The sequence below is a fragment of the Portunus trituberculatus genome, chromosome 16 (genome assembly GCF_017591435.1).
Source record: "Portunus trituberculatus isolate SZX2019 chromosome 16, ASM1759143v1, whole genome shotgun sequence".
NCBI classification, from domain to species: Eukaryota; Metazoa; Arthropoda; class Malacostraca; order Decapoda; family Portunidae; genus Portunus; species Portunus trituberculatus.
Genome location: NC_059270.1, coordinates 11,595,078 through 11,617,944, shown reverse-complemented (window position 1 = coordinate 11,617,944; position 22,867 = coordinate 11,595,078). Strand labels below are relative to the sequence as shown.

At 39.5% G+C, this 22,867-nt stretch overlaps 1 protein-coding gene across 1 annotated transcript in view; it reads right to left on the bottom strand.

Moving 5' to 3' along the window:
• The window catches only part of LOC123504545 (ATP-dependent DNA/RNA helicase DHX36-like), a 48,502-nt gene that overhangs the window by 24,056 nt on the left and 1,579 nt on the right, over positions 1-22,867 (bottom strand).

Sequence of the window (22,867 nt, the reverse complement as noted above, 5' to 3'; positions counted from 1 at the left end):
CTGCTGTTTTGAGAGAGTTTGCTGGACGGGTAGATCCATGGTACAATAACGAGAGACAGGTAGACGCACGAGAGTGGATAAGGTGGTGAGCGTGGGATCGGGCAGACGTCTATGCGTAGGTTCGAATCCCACCACGTACAACCTTAAAACACTTCGTCATTTGTCGAGAGGTTTAAAGTTACCTACATGTCACCATGATACCCAGGTTCTAGGTGGTTACACTCAAGATGAGCTTGGGCGGTGATATGGGCCCTAATATGGGTACCACTATAAATAAAATTGCCTGCGCCAATAATGGGCGGAAGCTGAACAGCGCTTCCCATACACTCTTCAAGTGTGCCTACAGGCGCTATAGGCCTTACCGTAAAAAAAAAAAAAAAAAAAAAAAAAAAGTCAGCCCTACTGGTAAGTCTTCTGAAACGCTGTTTCTGTGACGTCATCCACTCGCCTAGCCAGCTCTGATCGCGATAGTCTGCTACTCAATAAATCATGAATAATTAATATAAAACTTTTTTCTTTTCATGATCCATTAGTTATGCAGTTGAAAATTAAATTTGATACACATTAGTGATTGAATGTTGATATTTCATAGCGATAGACAAGATATTGTACGGATAAAGACATGTCAGATAGCCTAGTAGATGTGGCTCAAAAACATTGTTAGTGGATTTTTCAAGCCATATACATTATGCATAATTGCATAATGCACATTGATTTCCTCTGATCCTCTTCGCCTTCATGTACCTTCGTCGTCTTCCTCAGCACCTCACTGTTCTCTCTACATATAAAACTACAAGAGGCTAAAGGCTAATGCACGTATGAGTCTAAAGGCGATCCACACTATACAGGGACGGTCACGCTCTGTTTACGGTGCTGTCACATACTAAATGCATTTCAGTGGGGACCGTAAGCCATTGAAATGCATGTAATATGAATGGACCGTGAGTGCATACCGCTATTTAAACGTGGCAATCCATTCCTTTAGCTTGCATCGGCCCTAAACTATTCACACTTCATATAGGTACTTTATTCTTGAGTGTAAACCCATGGTACAATAACGAGAGACATCAAAAGTTATTGTACCATGGTACAGTCAGTAGCCTGTAAGGCTGGCATAGCTTGTAAATTATGGACTAGGTCTAGGCTACTAGTAGAACTAATTTCGTTCATTAAGCATAAGCAGATTATACAATTTCTAATTTGGAGTGTTGAAACTGATCAGATTTAGCCAGTAAATCTAAGTTTCCTTACCTGTATTTTCTGCAGAAAGGCCACTTCCATTATCGTGTCCACGAAATGGCAGATTTTGATCAGGGACTGCCTCAGTTTTTAGATGCCTCCAACTCCTTGGAACTGAGGAACCTAATAACTCATATTTCAAATTGCGCTTAATTTGGGCGGAACTAAAATGTTGCTCACAAATCACGGCATTATTTACGTTTACTGTGTCAGCACGATAGCATTTTTGGAGCCACTGTCTTGCGATGGTCTTGTTCTTGGCGTGCATCCATACACTGCACAAGGTCTAGCTTTGCCCATACTAACAATAAGAAATCAATATTAAGGCACATGAAACATACAATCCAATATCAAATTCTGCCACACGTGTGGACTCACTCGAAGATATGGAGTTGTTTACACGACCGGATGACGTCACTGAGTCAGCTGGTGGTTCCAATAATGTTCTCGTGCGTCTACCTATTAAAAAGTTATTGTACCATGGGTAGATCAATATGCTAATATTGTTTGGGTATACGGAGAGAATAGAGACTAATGCTGTGAGGTGTGAGCGTGAAGCCGTGAAGTGAGTGATGTGGGTGAAGAGAGCGTTGAATATGAATAACGATGTAGCAAACAAGAGCGACCGTATATACATAGTTATTGCATAGAAATCATACGTATATCCATAAATACTCTGATCTACCTCAATATTCAAACATGTTTGTCTTTATCCAAGGCTAACCTTCTCAGAAATGTTTAATCAAAGGAGGCATATAAATTTCTTCTTCTTCATTTTTCTTCTTCTTCTTCTTCTTCTTCTTCTTCTTCTTCTTCTTCTTCTTCTTCTTCTTCTTCTTCTTCTTCTTCTTCTTCTTCTTCTTCTTCTTCGATACTCTTCTTCTTCTTCTTCTTCTTCTTCTTCTTCTTCTTCTTCTTCTTCTTCTTCTTCTTCTTCTTCTTCTTCTTCTTCTTCATCATCATCATCTTCGATACTCTTCTTCTTCTTCTTCTTCTTCTTCTTCCTCATCATCATCATCTTCGATACTCTTCTTCTTCTTCTTCTTCTTCTTCTTTTTATCATTGTTATTTATTTCTATCACCTTTCCGTTTTTTTTTCTTTCAGGCACCCGATCTGTCACAGGGAATTAATGTAATCTAGCCTTTGAAGTAATTGGTGTTACGCTTGCTTAGATATAGTACTTGCTGCCTTCACAGTGAGAAGATGAGGCCTTTCAATTACGGTCTTCATTATATTGTGTAAACTGTCCTTGGAGTACATATTGATTCCTAGGCGATACTAAACATGGTCATATTTTTCAAGAGTAATTTCTTACAAACGCTATGATTCAGATGATAGAATGGGGCCTTGTGAATTACTGAGTAGCGAGGCAAAGGGAAAGGTATGGAATGTGGGAATGGAGAAACGGAACTCCACGGAAAAAAAAAAACTATAGCTAGAATGGTTAAAAAAAAAATGTATTGACAGAATGTTTACTCTTCTGGTAGAAAAAAAGTAAATGAATAAAACAAAAGAAAATGGCCATAATGAATTGCCGTGAGATATGGTAGAGATAAATGAAATAATGATAAGAAAAGAAGAAACTTGTGGCAGCAAGATGACAATAGAAAGAGGTAGTTTTCAAACAAAACACTTAAAAACTTCGTTCACCACAAGGATAACATACTTGTCAAGCTATTGTGGTGTCTTGCCGTAAGATTTTGCGTTAGAGACCATAAGTTTGTATATAATACGATAATTAAATCATAAGAAAACCATATTTTTTGTCATTCAGTATTCATTTGTTTCACAACAAATGCAGAATGAAAAAATGTGAACACATGACAGTATGAACTAATGAAAAACAGCATTGTTTACAAAGTTTTTGTAAACAGTACTGTTTTTCATTATGTGGTGCTCATACTGTGTGATGTGTTTACAGTGTCTACAGAGACAAGACAACAGTACAACAAAGACCATCAGTATACTTATGGCTTTGGTGGTTGAAGGATTATGCAACTGAAACATTTGAAGAAAATTAAGAAGATCAGAGGCTGCAATTTGTCGCATCAAGAAAGCTGCCGCACCGGAGAGGAAGAAAGGAACAGAAATGAAGAAGATACAACCAAGGACTGACTAACTGTTGGAGCGTGAAGTGAAAAAAAGACCCTTTCATCACTGCCAAGGGACTGAAGGAAGAACATGCCGATGTGTTGGGAGAGGTGTCATATACATAACACATGAAAAGGGGATTTTTTTCATTGTTTAAAACAAACACATTAGAAAAAAAGGAAAAAAAAAAAAAAAAAACATCGCATGCGGAGAAAAACGTAAGACTTGAATATGACAGAAATGACGTAAGACACGCAAAACACGAAAGACTTGACAGGAATGGGATAATAGAAAACCAGCAGGAATTTCGTACATCAGAGATAACACAAGCACGAAACATCATACACCAGAGACAACACCAGCGAAAAAGTTACCACTATAAAATTACCGGCAGGACACTTTGTACACTATATAGAGGCAATACCAGCAGGAAATTCTGTACACCATAGATAATTTCAGCAGGAAACTTTGTATACCAGAGATACTACTAACAGGAAATTTCTTATACACCATCAACCTTCCATGCACTTTTCCTCTTCTCTTATGATTCGATCGCCGATGCATAGTTCATCTATTCATTATTTCAGAGCTTGGAGGAATAGCCAGTTAGCGAGTCTTGTCCGTAGGTGTCATTCATTAAGCTAATAATTGCCACCATCACTATAGCGAAGTTCACAGATTGTTATCTCACTGCTAAATCTTCTGTCTAGTTATGAGGATATGGCTAACAAGATATAAGGTAGTGATTTTCTCTCTCTCTCTCTCTCTCTCTCTCTCTCTCTCTCTCTCTCTCTGTATACAGGAAAATATTTTCTCCAGGTCGGCAATCTCACACGGGGCTGCAACAGAAGAGATAGACACACACACACACACACACACACACACACACACACACACACACACACACACACACACACACACACACACTTGATGATAACAATAATGCTGTTGCAACAACGATGACAACAACAACAAGAACAACAACAACAACTACTACTTCTACTACTACTACTACTACTACTACTACTACTACTACTACTACTACTACTACTACTACCAAATTCCTTCACGCACTTCCATTCTCCCTTCCTTCCCTATATTGCTACAATGAAGTAATTTAATTCTGGAAAAATATCTGCATATTCCCAAAATGCCGTGAAAATTCAAGTCTATAATGAAAGAAAACAGTCATCTGTGTTTGCAATAGAGTTGATGACATCATAGTGGGTGCTCTCAACGGGAATATAACCATCGCATTATTTCAGACGTTTTGCATGTTTTCGTACCTGATTCTACTTTTCCTTCACTCTGAGTCTGGAAACACAAAGAATTTTAGCCAATTAATATTGCACTACCCAGGAAAGAGACAGGAAGGATTTTCGTCTGTAGCCGTTATTTACAATACGTTGGTATATCATTCTGAAAATCGGGAAAAGAAAGATGCCTAGGCTGGACCATATAGTTCGATGAATACCAGTTGATGATAAAATGAAACCCATGAAATTGCCTAATTTTCAGCAACAGCATCACAAAAACATTACAATGTCGAACAGAAAAACATGGCCAGACTAGATTATATTACATATTCTGAATAATGAAAATACTTTAAAGAAAAATAAAGAAAACACATTTCTCGTCGTATAAAGAAAACACTTTTTCAAATTACGCAAGAGATTTATTTCAAATTAAAGAATGCAAACTGTTAGACTAGATTTTATTGGATAGTATTACTCGGAGTATATTTCTTATATTTTTCAAGTCTTAAATCAAGTATCAAAACAATCTTAGACGGGCTAATAAGAAAAACTTCACCATTACCATATATCAATACTTGTTATATCTTGCTAATAGTAAACAAAATATCAAAACAATGCCAACTCAATTGATAAAAGAAAAAAAAACAGTCTACTACTTTGGCGTCCCGGTGTTATTTTGGCACCTCTCTTCGGCAACTCCTCCTCCTCTTCTTCCTCTCCTTCCTCCACCTCACACTTCTCCTCTCCCCTCCACTTCCTCCTCCTACAATCAGTCTGAAAACGCTTAGAAACACATGGAAAACCCGAAAAATATGTCAAATGAGATGGAAAATTGTTTTTGTAGACGGGACTGGGCAGGGCGGGATTGATCAAGGTACCGAGGAGACCATAATGAAGTGAGGTGAGGTAGGGTGAGGTGAAGTGTGGTGTGGTGTGGTGTGGTGGTGGTGGTGTGGTGTGGTCGTGGTGGTGTTAGTGGTGGTGGTGGTGTCGTGTGCTGTGGTGTTTACGCAACACTCCCACAATCTTTACTGTCCGTCCATGCATGTAGCGAGGACATCGAGATCTTGGAAAACTTCACATATCTTGGTAGTGTAGTGCGTAACGACGGTAGGTCCAGCCAGGAAGTTGTACGGCGGACTGGCCTGGCTCACGGTGTTATGGCCTCGCTCAACGTGAGTATTTGGCGTTGTCGATACCTGTGCAGACGGACAAAGATTCGGATCTTCAAATAGCTGGTGATCCCTGTCTTACTCTACGGTTGTGAGACGTGGACGCTGAACACCGATCTGTAGAGGCGAATTGACGTCTTTGGTACTAGATGCCTTCGCAGGATCATGAGGTACCGCTGGTATGACTTTGTGTCAAATCAACGATTGCTCCATGAGACTGATTCGAGGCCAATTGCCAGCATAGTCCGTCAACGCCAACTGCGACTATATGGACATGTGCATGGCACGCTATACCCAGAAGCCGATTCTGCATATCGGGTTGTCTCCGAAAGAGATAATCCAGCATGGAGGAGGCCAAGGGTACATCCACAGAATTCATGGCTGCGGCAAGTCATGCCTCTTGCTAGGAATTACTGTGAAAGGGAAGGGAGTCTGCATGGGGATTCCCGAGGCGTGACCGCCTTGAGTGGGGCCATAGGGTAGGCGAGCCGACGCGCCCTCCGGAGTATGCCCCTCATGATTGATGGGTGTGTGTGTGTGTGTGTTACTGTCCTACATGTGTAGGTGTGTGTGTGTGTGTGTGTGTGTGTGTGTGTGTGTGTGTGAGAGAGAGAGAGAGAGAGAGAGAGAGAGAGAGAGAGAGAGAGAGAGAGAGAGAGAGAGAGAGAGAGAGAGAGAGAGAGAGAGAAAGAAAGGGGAAAGAGTGACGGGGAAGGAGGTATGGAGTGTGAAAAAAAGAAGACAGGTCTGTGATACACGTCAGAGGCTTCCATAAAAAAAGATAACAGATTTTACTTTTTATTAGAAAAAAATAGGTAAGAAAATTGTTTCATCATTTTATCAAGTAGGGTGTTGACTGTGCGTATAAATGGGTAGACACACACACACACACACACACACACACACACACACACACACACACACACACACACACACACATGGACAGAATATAACGCCAACTGTTCACTTGATTAAAATAGCGCACGCATGTGTTGGAATTCTCAGCGATCGATATCAGTCAGCGCAGCAAGTACTGTTTATCCTGCTACCTTGAGGATAGCGCACGGATCTTCCTATAGTCCGTACCATTGGCGTCTCGCGTCCATGGTGTGCCGGCCCGCCTCCCCACACCTTGCACCTCTGGACGCCCCTTGATTTCCAAGGTATTATTATGATTTGATATGTTTAAGTACACTATAGGAATTATTAGGCACACACACGCCATACAAGTTGTGGGTGCGAGTATAGCTCTTTGCTGGCAAAGAGTGATTGGCTGATTGTTATCTTATGTCCCTTCAGTCTTTTTAATATGGAACAACACGCACACACACACGCACACACACACACACACACACACACACACACACACACACACACACACACACACACACACACACACACACACACACACTACTTATTTTTATTCACTATTCAAGCAAATACGGACAACTGCATGACTTTAACCACATAAATGCTATGATCAATGTTTATTTCAGGATAGTCGATTACAGTGTTTCCAAACTTTTCCTGAGGAAGTACCACTAGGAGGTTCCGTACAGTCCTCGCGTACCACTTGGTTCCAGAAAAACTCAATTCAGCAAGTATCAATTTATTCACAAGTAGAACACAAATGAACTAACAACAAGGAACACAACTCAATTTAATGCGAGGGATACATCTGTTTATTCTCCACCAGATGATCGATGCCAGACTATCTTGTTTAAGGCAATTATAATTTTTCTAAGAAATCAATTAATTTAATCTAACTAAAAATTGCATTTGAATCCAAAAGTGTCCATGTACCACCTCGAAGGCCTCCGCACACTACTATAGTGGCACGCGTACCACAGATTGGGAACCCACTGGTCAGAGAGAGAGAGAGAGAGAGAGAGAGAGAGAGAGAGAGAGAGAGAGAGAGAGAGAGAGAGAGAGGCGGGGAGATAGATGGAGGGGGAGATAGAGGAGATAGGCAGAGGGATATGAGAAACGTAAAACAAAGAGGAAGCAAGAGGTCAACATAAAGTTGGGTTTGGAAAAGCCGCGTAGCTTAGTTTACACATCACTTCTGGCCTATATATATATATATATATATATATATATATATATATATATATATATATATATATATATATATATATATATATATATATATATATATATATATATATATATATATATATATATATATATATATATATATATATATATATATATATATATATATATATATATATATATATATATATATATATATATATATATATATATATATATATATATATATATATATATATATATATATATATATATATATATATATATATATATATATATATATATATATATATATATATATATATATATATATATATATTATACCTTCTAAAATTCCTTGAGTTGACAGAAAATAAGGTAAGATGGCTGCTTCATCTAGTAGGGAGCCGATTGTACAATTATAAGGTTTACCACGTATTGGCCTGATGGCTTCCGGCATGCCATTTCTTTTAATTTTCTTATGTTCGTATGTTGATCCTGGTCTCTCTTCGGTGCTGGGAGAATGGTCTCTTTCCTCCGGACAGAGAAGACTACCTTGCATAGATTGTACCAGTGAGAGTTCCAGTAAGATAATGACTTTGACTTACTTCAATGGTTTTATTTGATTACTGTTGTTTATGATTTTTCGTTATTCGAACTCTTGTCCAAAAAACGGCTCTTTCTTCTATAAAATCCATCTCAATGTGTACGATATTGTGGTGGCACGATTTTCATTTAGTCAGATTTTAGCTGCAGTCCCATCTTTTTTTCTTTTTCCTCTTCTCATTCGACATTTTTCTTTTTCTTCTTTTTTCTTTTTTTTCTTCTTCCTTTTCCTTCTTCTTCTTCTTCTTCTTCTTCTTCTTCTTCTTCTTTCTTCTTTTTCTTCTTATTTTCTCGAACCGCACTATCAATTTTGGCTTCGAATGTTGGCTATCAGGGCATAATCTGCGTTTCTCTTCAAGCCCTCCTGCCAAAGCTTTTTAGAGGTTCCACACATTAGAGAAGCGACTTTTATTAGCAAGTACTCAGAAACGCTCTGCTCTTTCACCACGACTATTTCCAAAGGCCACAAAGATGTGTTTTTCCCATTAATGAGATGGAAATATTGTTATTATATCAATATAACTGCAAGAAAGAAAAAAACTAATTAAAAACCAGTGTAGCTTCAACAAGTCTTGAAAGTAGCGGAGATGTGGTGCAGAAATGTTTTTACGTGTCTGGATAGTATTTTCCCGTTAGTAAGATAGAAATATTGTTAATCTATCATTAAAACTATAAAAAAAATAAACTAATTAAAAACCAGTGTAGCTTCAACCACAGTCTTGAAAGTAGCCGAGGTGCGGTGCAGAAGTGGTTCACAATACGGTCCCATGTCCCAAGGATGAACACATCACTTCCCTCACGATGCCAGCATATGACTGACATTATCGATTTAATTAACAAAGTGGACGCAAAGCAAAGCCAATTCATGCCAGTTTTCATTATACTACACTGATGTCAGCATGTGTGGAGGGGCCGGTGGGTGGGTTAGGTTAGGTGCGGTGGGTGGTGTGAATACTAAATGAGTCAACACTGCTGCCCCTCTAGAGTCTTTATGGTGGTTTGTACACTACGTTATTAATGAAGAAAGAAACAACCATGGGCTGATTTCGATTCTATTAAGCGTTCAAATAACCAACTCGCTTACACACACACACACACACACACACACACACACACACACACAGTCGTTATGGTAGTAGTTCACATTCACCCTTTATTATTTAAGACAAGTTAATCAATGGGACAATAGATTAATTACAATAAAACATGTGTGACAGAAGACACATGTCTGTAATAAAGGTTGACGTAATGAGATTAACAACTTATGTGATGATATCAAATGATCCCTGTAAGTGGTGTGCTATCAGAGAGAGAGAGAGAGAGAGAGAGAGAGAGAGAGAGAGAGAGAGAGAGAGAGAGAGAGAGAGAGAGAGAGAGAGAGAGAGAGAGAGAGAGAGAGAGAGAGAGTGTGTGTGTGTGTGTGTGTGTGTGAGAGAGTGTGTGAGCGTGTGTTATTTGAGTAATTACTTATATGCGTAAAGTCTTATGGACGCATAGCACACAAACTTGCTGCTTGGTGGACTGCTTCCTAGCTCTCGCTGTTTTATCTATTTATCTACTTCATTATGTACGAGGGAAAATTGGCCAATGGCAACAAGAATAAGAAAAAAAAAAGTCCCACTGATATGCCGACCTCGAACAGGGACAAGAGAGCTAACCAAAAGAATGGGAAACCTCTCTCTGAGATGAGTTCATGTCACAGGTAGATGGAAATACAGAAACAGGCAGGGAGTTCCAGAGTTTACCAGAGAAAATGATGGACTATTGAAAGTATTCTTGTGATAGAGAGGTGGACAGAATAGGGGTGACAGAAAGTAGAAAGTTTGGCGCAACGAGGCCACGAGAGAAGTGGAGGCATGCAAAATGACCTCTGACCTGACAAAAAATTTCGACGATATGGCATTTATATATCACTGTGCTCTCTTATCCATATACGTGACTGTAGTCACAAACATCTCAATGAAATTAAGATCGGTGTTATGTTATGAAAATTGCAAGAATGTTGGTAATTTTGTCTTTTCAGGGAGAACTTTGTCTTTGATGAATCAATAAGTAGATAGAAATTGAAAACTGAATAGAAAATACTAAAATCAACTAAATGCAATTGGATAAGATTAATATTGATCCCATATGGAATAAATTCCAATTATTGTCAATTTTTCCTGATCTCTGACAGTTCCAGCTCGCTTACATGCGCGCGCAGTCACCCACACACGCAGGCACACACAGGCGGACATACACACGCATGCACCCTCGCACACACATATTTCTCGGAAGAATATTACAGTTATGTCTGTTGGTCAATATGTCAGTTGATCAGTGTCACATTCTAAGAAGCGTCGATTTTGTGAATAAAAGCAATATCAATCAATATGGTCGACAACTTATCAAATATTTTTTCCTTTTTTCCAGTTTTACGTCCACTTTCCCTAATGACCCAGTCTCTCAGTTTGGACGGTGTCTGCTAATGAAAGGCTTTGATTTGGCATTTGGGAACAGTTATCCAGAGTGATGCCCTTCTTGCCCTCGGATCGTGACCAAGATTCAAACCAACTGAAAATCCCTCGACCCCAAAGCGCGTTCAGTCCCACATTACCACGGCAACCTCCCCTTTTTCTTATGCAAAAGGGAAACTTGCCAAGGGTAAGAAAATATTAAAAAAAAGGCTCACTTAAACTGCAAGTTCCCTAAAATATTAAAAAAAAAAATTAGCCAGAAGACAGGGACAAATGTCTTGAAACCTCCCTCTTAAAAGAAGTCAAGTCGTAAGAAGATGGACATACAGAAGCAGGGAGGGAGTTCCAGAATTTACCACAGAAAGGTATGAATGATTGAGAACATTGGTTAGAGAGTTGGACAGAATAGGGATGAGAGGAAGAAGAAAGCCTTGTGCAGCGAGGCCTCAATAGGAGGGGAGGCATGCAGTTAGCAAGATCATTAGAGCAGATATCATGACAATAGCGATAAAATATGGAAAGAGATGCAACATGTCAGCGGTGAGAAAGAGGCTGAAGACAGTCAGTCAGAAGTCAAGCTAATGAAATTACATAAAGATTCTAGTTTCAACTCCTGAGCATCATCCAAATTTTATTCCAATGGAAGGCTTCTTATGCACAAAAACAACAACAACCACTACTACTACTTCTACTATAAGTACTACATCGTACCACTACTATCATATTACTATTACAAGTATTGCTACTGATGTTTAAAAGGAATGCTGTTTGCTTGTCATAACAAGCTAATATATGAGTATTTCATTAATCCTTATAGAAATATGAGAAACTTATAACTATGAATGAAACAAGTAAATAGATAATAGAATAACACAAAACATAAACAAAGGTACGGAGAACGAAAGAAGTGTTGATAGGATCAGCAATTATAATTATTCATATACACAATGTCTTATGAGCTCATAGCACACAAGCTTGCTGCCTGGTGGTCTGCTTCCTCTTGCTTTTTTATCTATCTATTTACTTCTTTATGTAAGAGGGAAAAACTGGCCAAGGGAAACAAACACAAAAAAATAAATAAAAATGTCCGACCCCGAACAGGTCAGGAGAGTTAACCAAAAAAATGGGAAACCTCCCTCTTACATAAGTTCATGTCACAGGTAGATGGAAATACAGAAAGAAGCAGGAGTTCCAGAGTTTTCCAGAGAAAGGAATGAATGATTGAGAGTACTTTTGTGTTAGAGAGGTGGACAGAACAGGGGTGACAGAAAGAATAAAGTCTGGTGCATCGAAGGCACAGGAGGAGGGGAGCAATGCATAATGAACTCTGACCTGATAAAAAGTTTTAACGATATGATATTTGTACATTACTGTGCTCTCTTATTCATACGTGGCTGTGCTCATAAACATCTCAGTGAAATTAAGATCGGTGTTCTGTGATCAAAATTGGAAGAATGTTGACGATTTTGTCTTTTCAGAGGGAACTTTGTCCACTTTCCCTAATGACCCAGTCTATCAGAATTTTGGACAGTCTCTCCTAATGAAAGGCTTTGATTTGGCATTTGGGAACAGTTACCCAGACTGAATGCCCTTCCTACCCTCGGACCGTGTCCAGGATTCAAACCCAAGCAACTGAAAATCCCTTAACCCTAAAGCTCGTGCAGTCCCACATTACCACGGCAACCCCTTTCAGAAGTCAAGCTTACAGAAGGATTCTAGTTTCAACTCCTGAGCATATCATCCAAAACTTATTCCAGTAGAAGACTTAATTTCTTATGCAAAAAACTACTACTACTATTACTACTTCGACTATAAGTACCACTTCTTACCACTACTATTACTACTGTTTCTGCTATTACAACTACTGCTACTCTTATTCAATACGGAATGCTATTTGCTTGTTCTAATAAGCTAATATATGAATATTTCACTAATCCTTACAGAAATATGAGAAATTTGTAACCATGAATGAAATAAGTAAATAGATAATAGAATAACACAAAACATTAAAAACAAGTACGGAGAGGGAAACAAGTTGTGTTGATAGCAGCAGCAATTTGTGAAGGTCTGTGTCTCATTTTGTTGTAGGGTCTGGATTGAATGAAACAACATTCATTTCTTTCTATGAAGATAACGCGTCACCAGCGTGTCATGACAGCACAAGGGAAATTAGTCGCTGAAATATTGATGTGCACATGTGCCTTTGTTTGTCTGACCATTTTATATTCTACGGCCGAGTTTGGTAACACATGGCAGGGCTTCAACATTCTCCAAGTCGTAATTTAAAACTTTGCACAAGCAAGACACTTTTATAGGCAATGGACGAGCATCGCTACATGCGCTGCCCAGAACGGCCACCAGGAACTTAGCTTCTCGCCAGACAATTGCCAACTCTAACTTGCTGTAACACAAAACTTTCGTCGACGTTCTGCTACACAAGTCAATCGATGAAATATTTAATTCTGAGTCTAACGACACGTGTTTTGCCTCACTGAGATAGCATTTAATATATGAAAATTCCTGAATACTGACGTATTTTGTGTTTATTGATTACAGGAAAATTGTTGTGGTCTAGTTTTGCAGATAACTGAGAGTTGTACTATGTCGTGATATGTTTAAAAACAAAAACAAAAAACATTCACAGAAATGCCAAAATATTTGTTTTCTTTTTAAGCAAGACGTTGACAGACAACGTTCGCAGCTTGTTATTTATCACTTATGAAATCGAGACACGACACTGTTCAATGCAGCATTTTACAAAAATTAAATTTTGGGACATGGTATAGTACGTGTCCGCTCTCGCTGAGACCATATGCGAGACACCCCTCCTTATTTTGTAAGTTACTCATCAACTTCACTCAGAAGTGAAGAGATATATGCATAACATGAAATTGAGAGTTATGATATCTTACATCTGATGCGTTTTATTATGATCAGCCTCATAATTCTGAATATGCAGATATAGTATAACAGTCAGGCCGGGCTGGGCAGGCGGCACTTCATTCACTTCATCATAACTTCGGTCCGGTGGCAATCTGTCACGCTACGTTCCAGAGTTAATAGCTACATGTTTAATTGTGAGTGATACAAGTGAGCAGGACTGGTTATGTGGAGCTTTTCACACTTTAGTTCAAGACATGGACGCTCGTGAGACACAGACAACATTTCTAGGGAGAAGAATGAACAGGATCTTATCTCATTTATGTAACATGATAAAGTAATGTGGTGGGACACTCGTGATACACGACTATTTTTCATTATTTAAGCCATGATATATCACCATGGATCACGAAGATATGATTGTCCGTGTACTTTAAAGTACGCTTAAATTGACAAAATAAGATGCTACAGTTCGCTTTCAGGTCTCATGGTTTTGAAGACAATTCTCTTATTATGGACAAAGTTTTTGGCTCAAATGGACTGCCACCTCCTTTTTTTTTTCCTTTTCTTTCTTCTCCTGCTATGTGTCGTTAGACCAGGATCCCTTCATGTAGAAAAATCAACACACTGTCATCTGAAGCAGTAGAGGAAATTTTTTTTAAAGTTTAATGGCCACAATTTTATCTGTGTGGGAACTCCATTTGCTATGGTCTGGGATCCCTAGTGATATTGATACAGGCTTTTCTTCTCCACTCTTGAAGCCAGGGATCCTCAAAGTACAGGTCAGGACTCAAAACTAGGTCGCAATCTCTTATTCAGGAGGTCACTACATCACAAACAGATATATGAATAATGCATCAAATTAAGTTGGCTGAGTGTGTGTGTGTGTGTGTGTGTGTGTGTGTGTGTGTGTGTGTGTGTGTGTGTGTGTGTGTGTGTGTGTGTGTGTGTAACTTCTGTATGAATCAATTTCAATACTAGAGGTATAAAGGTACAATAGAATAGACGCTCTGGGTCATGAAGGAAGTACTATACAAAGTGAAATTGGGTCGTGATAAAAATGAATAAATAAATGAAATCAAGTTTGAATAACACAATAATAAACAACCCGGTGGTCATACATTTTCTTTAGGCATTGTAAAATCTCTCTCTCTCTCTCTCTCTCTCTCTCTCTCTCTCTCTCTCTCTCTTTCAATATATATATATATATATATATATATATATATATATATATATATATATATATATATATATATATATATATATATATATATATATATATATATATATATATATATATATATATATATATATATATATATATATATATATATATATATACACATATATGATGATTGTAACGAAATGAAAATTTTTTCCTTAGTTTACCATTGGGTTGGAAGACATGACGCAGACAGCCAGTTACTGCCGGATTTCTTTCTGTTACCACTTCGTGTGCCTGCAGTTCCTTGGCTTGATACTGAGCCAGGCAGGTGAGTGCTGCAATGACCTTGAATTCCTTGCCCTAAGATATGTAAAATCTTGCAAATCTTATTCTAAAGATATCATATCATTTGAAATTGATTTATAGCATCCTTGTGTTGAGTATCACGCCTCTTGTCTGCTCTGGTCTTATTGGACTCTATTTCGATTAGTGATCGTGCCACGAATTTATGGAGCCATGAAATTAGAAAGCGATAAATTTTGACAAAATTTTGTGAACGTTCGATTTCCAAGACGTTATAAAGCTATTCGTAATTCCTGAAACTACAAACAGACTGGTCTGAGTGCAAAGTGCAAATATGCCTCAGGGTGCTTGGTGCTCGAGACACTTGACACTCAAAATGCCTCTAAGATACAGGCTTCTTGAAGGCACCATGTGAATTACACACACCAGTATAACGTTTACCAACCTATCCACTCATCAATTCAACCACTTATTAACTATACTCATCGACAAACAAAACTCCATTCATCCATCCATCCAAAATACTACCTATAGGCCCACATACCCATTAATCTTCCCGTCTCTCATAAACTCACCAACCCATTCAGCCACACTCACCAAAACCGTTAACTTACTAACCCATCCACCATAACCATACCACCCATCACACACTGTCCTACCCATTCACAACGAAAACCACCCACTAATGATCTAATCAATCCACCGGTCCATCCAACCACCCACTAATGATCTAATCCATCCACCGGTCCATCCAATCACCCACTAATGATCTAATCCATCCACCGGTCCATCCACTGTCTATCGATCCTCTACCAATCTACTCACTCATTCATACACATCCACCCAACCATTTATCTATCCGTTCATTCATATACTCACCTACAAGCCCACCATCCAGATCTCATTCACTCACCCAACCACTCAATGATCCACCGACTCACTAATCTATCCTCTCATCCAAATCCACACACCACTTCACCCACCTATGGATGAAGGATGGATATGTGAGTAGGTGAGTGTATGGAAGAATGGATTGGAGTCGACAACTAGAGTGTGTATGAAGGGACTGACGTTTGGATGTGGATGGATAGGTGAGTGAGTGGAATATTGGATAGATGTATGGGTGGATAATTGGGTTATAGGTAGGTGTGTGGGTTGATGGTTGGATGGGTGGATCAATAGGTGGAAAAGGGATAAGAGGGTGAATGGTTAAGTGGGTAGGTATGGATTGGTGGGTAGATGGATGGTAATTGTGTGAGTGGATGGGAGAATGAATGGAGTGAGTGAGTGATTAGAATAAGGCGCCGCAACAGACAAGGTCATATGGCGCTGCTAAGGAACATTATTCACTCTTAAACTAAAAGACTGTAGAATTAAAAAGTTAAAGGTACGAAAACCCAAATAAAGGAGCTGAAAATAAAAAGTACGAGAACCTTAATAAAAGAGCTAGAGGAACCTTAAAAAGACGAGCTCTAAAGAGGCCGCAATGTAAAAATCATTACAAGAGAGAGAGAGAAAGGAGATCAGTGTCCTCCAGAAAATGCAGCACATCATAACCAGGGGAGAGACACGCAGGGCCAAGCACCCGATTTAAAATTAAAATTCCGTCTGCGCCACAACGCTGGTAAAGGAAACGGTGTCTAAGGTTTTGGATGAATGGATGGATCAAAGGAAGTCAGTGGTTGGGTGGATGAATGGACAAGTGCATTGTTGGTGGTTGAGTGGTCGAGTGGATAGGTGGATGGGATTGAAGTAGAAGGATGGTTTAGTGAACAGTACGTTAGTTTGTGTGGATCTATATGCTGCCTTAATGAAGACTGTGGTCCAGACGTTTGAGTTTAGACATTTTGAGGACCACGTGATTTGAGTGTCAAATGTTTCGAGTATCAAACGCCCTGAGGCCTATTTGCATTCAGGCTGATCCGTCTTGAGGATCATCTGACCTAAGTCAATGACCTAATTACCATCTGTCCCAGTACTAATAATTATTGCTATAGTGACAGTAGTCTAAAGATGGAATGAATATTTTATTCTACACTTGCATCAGTTCTTCTAATACTGAAGATTGCAGTATGTATAAATTCTCATTCATTTTCAGACACAAGTGATCTATATGAGTACCGGCTTACATTTGACGTCCCAATACACAGGTGATACCAGACTTTACTAGGAGAGTGCGAGAACACGGATAGAATACTTAAGCTGTATTTTGTATTTTTCTTCTTAAATATAATATGAAGCTGGTGATCTGATCATAAATCCTTTTCGGATTCGTGTTTTTTTTACACAACTTTTGTTAAGATATCTAATGTCTACAAATATTATTTATTTGATATTCTAACGAAAGCTCATTATCACTTAGTATCGTTTACACGAAAACCTTCCCTCCATTTTTTTATTTTCTCAACTCGAGAGGTTCCATGTGCAGGGATCGTCTGTTTTTACGATCCTGTCAGTTGTAAAATTTTCTTTATGATTTTTGTTTCAGACTGAATGTGATGAAACGTTTAAATAAACACATGAACTAAATAGGGAAATGTTGTCAGCGTGTGTAGGTGCGGAAGGTGAGCAGGACAGGTGGGTGGTGTACCAGCTGGCACCCCTCGCCGCTGATAACGTGACACGCCTGGCTGTGAATCTCCGCACCGCCGTCCGCCCAGACACCCTACCAGTGTCTCTTCCTTTACCCTTTGCTTGTGGTTCAAGGTCGTATCCTTCCGTGACCTCAGCTGTCTCCTGAGCTACGCCCTCAGCGCTGAGAATGACGGCGCCATTACTATTCGTAAGTACTGCCACGGGGCCGCGGCCACTTGCTGTCATCTACTCGCCAATACACTGTGTGTGTGCGTGTGTATGTAATTCACCACGGTCGTGTGTGTGTGTGTGTGTGTGTGTGTGTGTGTGTGTGTGTGTGTATATATATATATATATATATATATATATATATATATATATATATATATATATATATATATATATATATATATATATATATATATATATATATATATATATATATATATATATATATATATATATATATATATATATATATATATATATATATATATATATATATATATATATATATATATATATATATATATATATATATATATATATATATATATATATATATATATATATATATATATATATATATATATATATATATATATATATATATATATATATATATATATATATATATATATATATATATATATATATATATATATATATATATATATATATATATATATATATATATATATATATATATATATATATATATATATATATATATATATATATATATATATATATATATATATATATATATATATATATATATATATATATATATATATATATATATATATATATATATATATATATATATATATAAAACAGTTGTCCGGCCAAGTGGTGTTGAAGTCTCTTACGGCAAGATCAGTGTCCGTCATGGATTGGCTGTGCGGCCTCTGTGGTGGTACCCGATGTGCGTGGTGGTGACGACTCACACTCTGGCGGTGTGGGTGGCTGGGGAGGAACAGCTGTTGAACAGAAACGTACCAGAACTTCCACTGAACGGCTTCCTGGTGCTGGGGCAAGAGCAGGATGACCTGGACAGCGGATTTGATAGCAATCAAGCATTTGACGGACATGTAACTGGACTAACACTTTGGCCCCACGCCCTCACCTCACACCAGCTACAAGTATGGGCTGCCTGTGAAGCAACGTATGGTGTTGAGGCTTACCTCACGTGGGACAACATTATCTGGGCAATACACAACGATACAGGAGGTGTGAAAAGTCACTTTGATGCTCCCTGCCACCAAAATGAGACGGGTAGGGCAAAATTAATGCTGTTTACCAATAAGATGTCTTGGTTCAAGGCACATAAGTTTCTACAACATGTTGGGCTCAGTATGATAAGTCCTTACAGTATGGAAGAAAGGCAACAAGTTGCAGACCTGTTACAAAAATACATAGCGGAATGTACTAATGCCTATTCAGAGGGAGCTCAAGTGTGGCTTGATTTCTATGAAAATGAAATCAATAGTACTTTAAGAGATCAAGATTCGATAGAAATGACACATCCACTTAATTATAAAATAAGTCAAGACGAAAAAGGAATTCTTCGCAGAGAAGATCCTTCTGAACAATTCTGCTTCATTGGTCAATATAGAAATGTGCCGGTGGAACTACGCTTGCAAGGCCTTTGTGATGTTCAGTCGTCACAGAATTGGAGTTTCATTATCACTTCCACAGGATTTGAAGATCACGAGAGCAGCATTTATCTACACGGTTACGGCGATTACTACATCGTACAAAACTCATCCAGCTGGTGCCTGAGGTATAGTCGTGACCAATTTGTTGCCTGTTCAACGTCCAGTAATCTCCCTCTCGGGCGACATTTATGGAAGTTAATATACAATCCCTGCAAAAAGACGTCCAGGAGTTTAGTAGCGTTGAGCCTTAGCACATGTGCCTCAGAATACTTCACGTGTCAAGACTCTACCTGCATCCACCTGTCGCGGCTGTGCAACAATGTGCGTGACTGTAAGGACGGAGCAGACGAAGAGGACTGTTTCACGTGCATTAAACCGGCAGGATACGTGCTGGCCATCCCTCCCGTGGTGCCGGTACAGCTAATAGTCACGGCGATTGTCACTCGGATAGGAAGCACTAACTTGCTCACCTCAACCATCGAACTGGACGTTACCCTGATCGTTGCTTGGACCGACCACCGCCTGGAGTTCCGTCACCTGCACAACAGCACCGGCACTCCTGCTATTGTGGAGAATGACAGCAAAGTAAGCCACGCGAGATAGTGCTGATAATAATTGCTGTTTCGGTGAGCACAGCACCAAATGATGAATGACGTGTGTGTGTTTGGCAGGTGTGGATGCCCACCTTCAAAGTGGAGCGAGGATCGTTGACACAGCGGGAGAAGGAAAATGCTCTTGAAATACTAAAGAAAACGAACGGCACCGTGGTGGACGGAGGTGAGGCACAGTTGTTGCATTGGTACTAATAGCTGACTCAACAATTCGAAATATTTAACTCATTTATTGCTTGATAATTTCCGCTTTGAACACTAATGAATTTTTAGATGCTAATTTCTTTTAATTAAACTCGGTTGAATATTTTTGCGGTAAAAAAAATAAAAGACAAAATTAACCTTCTAATCTTTCTTAAGTCTTCACTATCTCTACGCAAACAAATTTCACGATGCACTGAAGTTTAACAAAGAGATTCCATAGCAGTAAAAGATTAAAATAACACAATTGTGACATATACACTAAACATTTCTATGATCTACTTTATATTCTGCAAATACTTTTCTCATTACCCTTTTAGTTAGGTGTTGGAAAATATAATATTCTTTTTATGTTAACCTGTGGTCTTCTAGTGAGGGAATGCTTGGTCGATTTGTGTGACAATGTTTTGGATGTCACAGAGGGAGTGTTTGGCCACAACAATAAAAAGAAAATCTGAAAATAGTCTCAGGATGGAGAAAAAATAACAAGCAAGGAATGTTAAACTTTCCAATACACCTGATTAAGAGGATAAAGAAAAGAAAAATACTTACGTAAGTACGGCTCCCTATTTGATTAAGCAGTTTTTTTTTATCAATAGTTATATAGCAAAAGTGACATATGTCACTTGTGAGGGAGGCGGTGGCGTAAGGGATAAGGAGGTGAGCGTGAGGTCGGTCAGACATCCGCGCTGAGGTTCAAATCCTACCACGTACAGCATCCGCGCTTAGGTTCGAATCCTACCACCGACAGACTTAAAACACTTTGCCATTTATCGAGTGGTTTAAAGTTATCTACATGTAGCCATGATACCCAGATTCTAGGTGGTTTCACCAAAGATGCGCTTTGGGCCCCAATATGGGTACCACTATAAATAAAATTGCCTGCGCCACTAATGGGCGGAAGCTGAACAGCGCTTCCTACATACTCTTCAAGTGTGCCTACAGGCGCTATAGGCCATAACATAAAAAAAAAAAAATCCTGTAGCTGTCATTGGCTGGAGATGCCTCTGACGTGTACTTAAGCCTGCCTTCTTCTTTTCTCCCTTCATATCCTTCCATCTCTCTTCTCAACCTACATGCTTCTCATTCCTCCCTAAACCCCACCCGATACCCCCATCCTCCACTTCTTTCCCTCTCCTCCTCTCTCCTTCCCTCCCCTCTCCTCTCCCTCTCCTCTCTCCTTTTGGCAGCTCACATCGCCTACAGCGGCGCAGAGAATCCGCTGATGATGATTATGGACCTCGACATAGTTAGCCACTGTCACTTCGACCTCAAGAGATACCCGTGGGACGTACAGGAGTGTGACGTGAGCCTGCAGGTGAGAGGCGGGAGGCGAGAAGCAAAGAGAACGGTATGAAGAGTAGTCTAGAATAGATAGAAAGAGAGATTTCTACAAATATTTCCCGGTAACTTTCCTATGTTGGGCACTTCTTCATCCTTTTAATTCATTTATTCAGGATTGAGGATAAGGAGCAGCGTTCGTCTTTACTATTCCACGTCTCTATACGTATGGAAAATTAGGTGTCTAGGTTCCTGAATTCCTGACAGTGAATGCCTCTGTAGTGATTCACACACTTGTTTCAAACGTTATAATGGAGAAAGAGAGCAAGATGTCGGGAAATATTGATCCTTTTCATTCTTTCCCTCTCGCGACACAGATAATGAAGCTATTCAAGTCCCAGGTGGAGGTGCTGGAAGACTCTCTCGTGAGGTCTTGCCCGAAGAGGCTGGTGGAGTACGACATCCGTGCCTGCGAGCTCAGAGCAGAGGAGGGCGGCTTCGTCATCAAGCTTGTAATGGAGCGGTGCAGTGACTTCCACATCTGGACCACGTATCTCCCCACCTCACTCCTGCAGGGGATTGGGTGAGAGAGAGAGAGAGAGAGAGAGAGAGAGAGAGAGAGAGAGAGAGAGTGTGTGTGTGTGTGTGTGTGTGTGTGTGTGTGTGTGTGTGTGTGTGTGTGTGTGTGTGTGTGTGTGTGTGTGTGTGTGTGTGTGTGTGTGTGTGCTATAACACCAACATACAATCTAGATCAATTCTCATGGTAAACAAAAGTCAAAAGTTCACATGGCTCTTGATCTGTGGCAAGCCGAGTGAACAAAGCACCGTCTGGCCTCCAGGTACGGCACGCTGTTCCTGCCGGTGGAGCGGTTCCCTGAGCGGGGCACCATGAGCCTCACCACACTGCTCGTCTTCATCTCCCTCTACACTGACGTCTCCTCCTCTCTCCCCAATACCTCCTACGTCAAGTACATCGATGTGTGGTTCGTGTACAACATCGTGTTCCTGTCCCTCATTATTGCCACACACCTGCTGGCCTGTGGCTCCATTCAGGGAACGGAGGTCGGTCCCTGGATCACACCAAAAGGTGATGCGTCAAAGGGCTCCACTAATTGCAACAAACGAGAGAATCTTATCCTCAAGGTGACCCGTACCGCTTTCGGAGTAGCGACATTCTTGTTTCTTATCGGTTACTTCATCGCCACCATGTATTAAGGGAGACCGACATCGAAATGCGATTTATATTCAGTTATGATTTCATTGGTACTGTACTGAAACGAACGATTATAACACACAATGCAAGGACAGAAATGATAAAAACTGAACCATAAAGAAG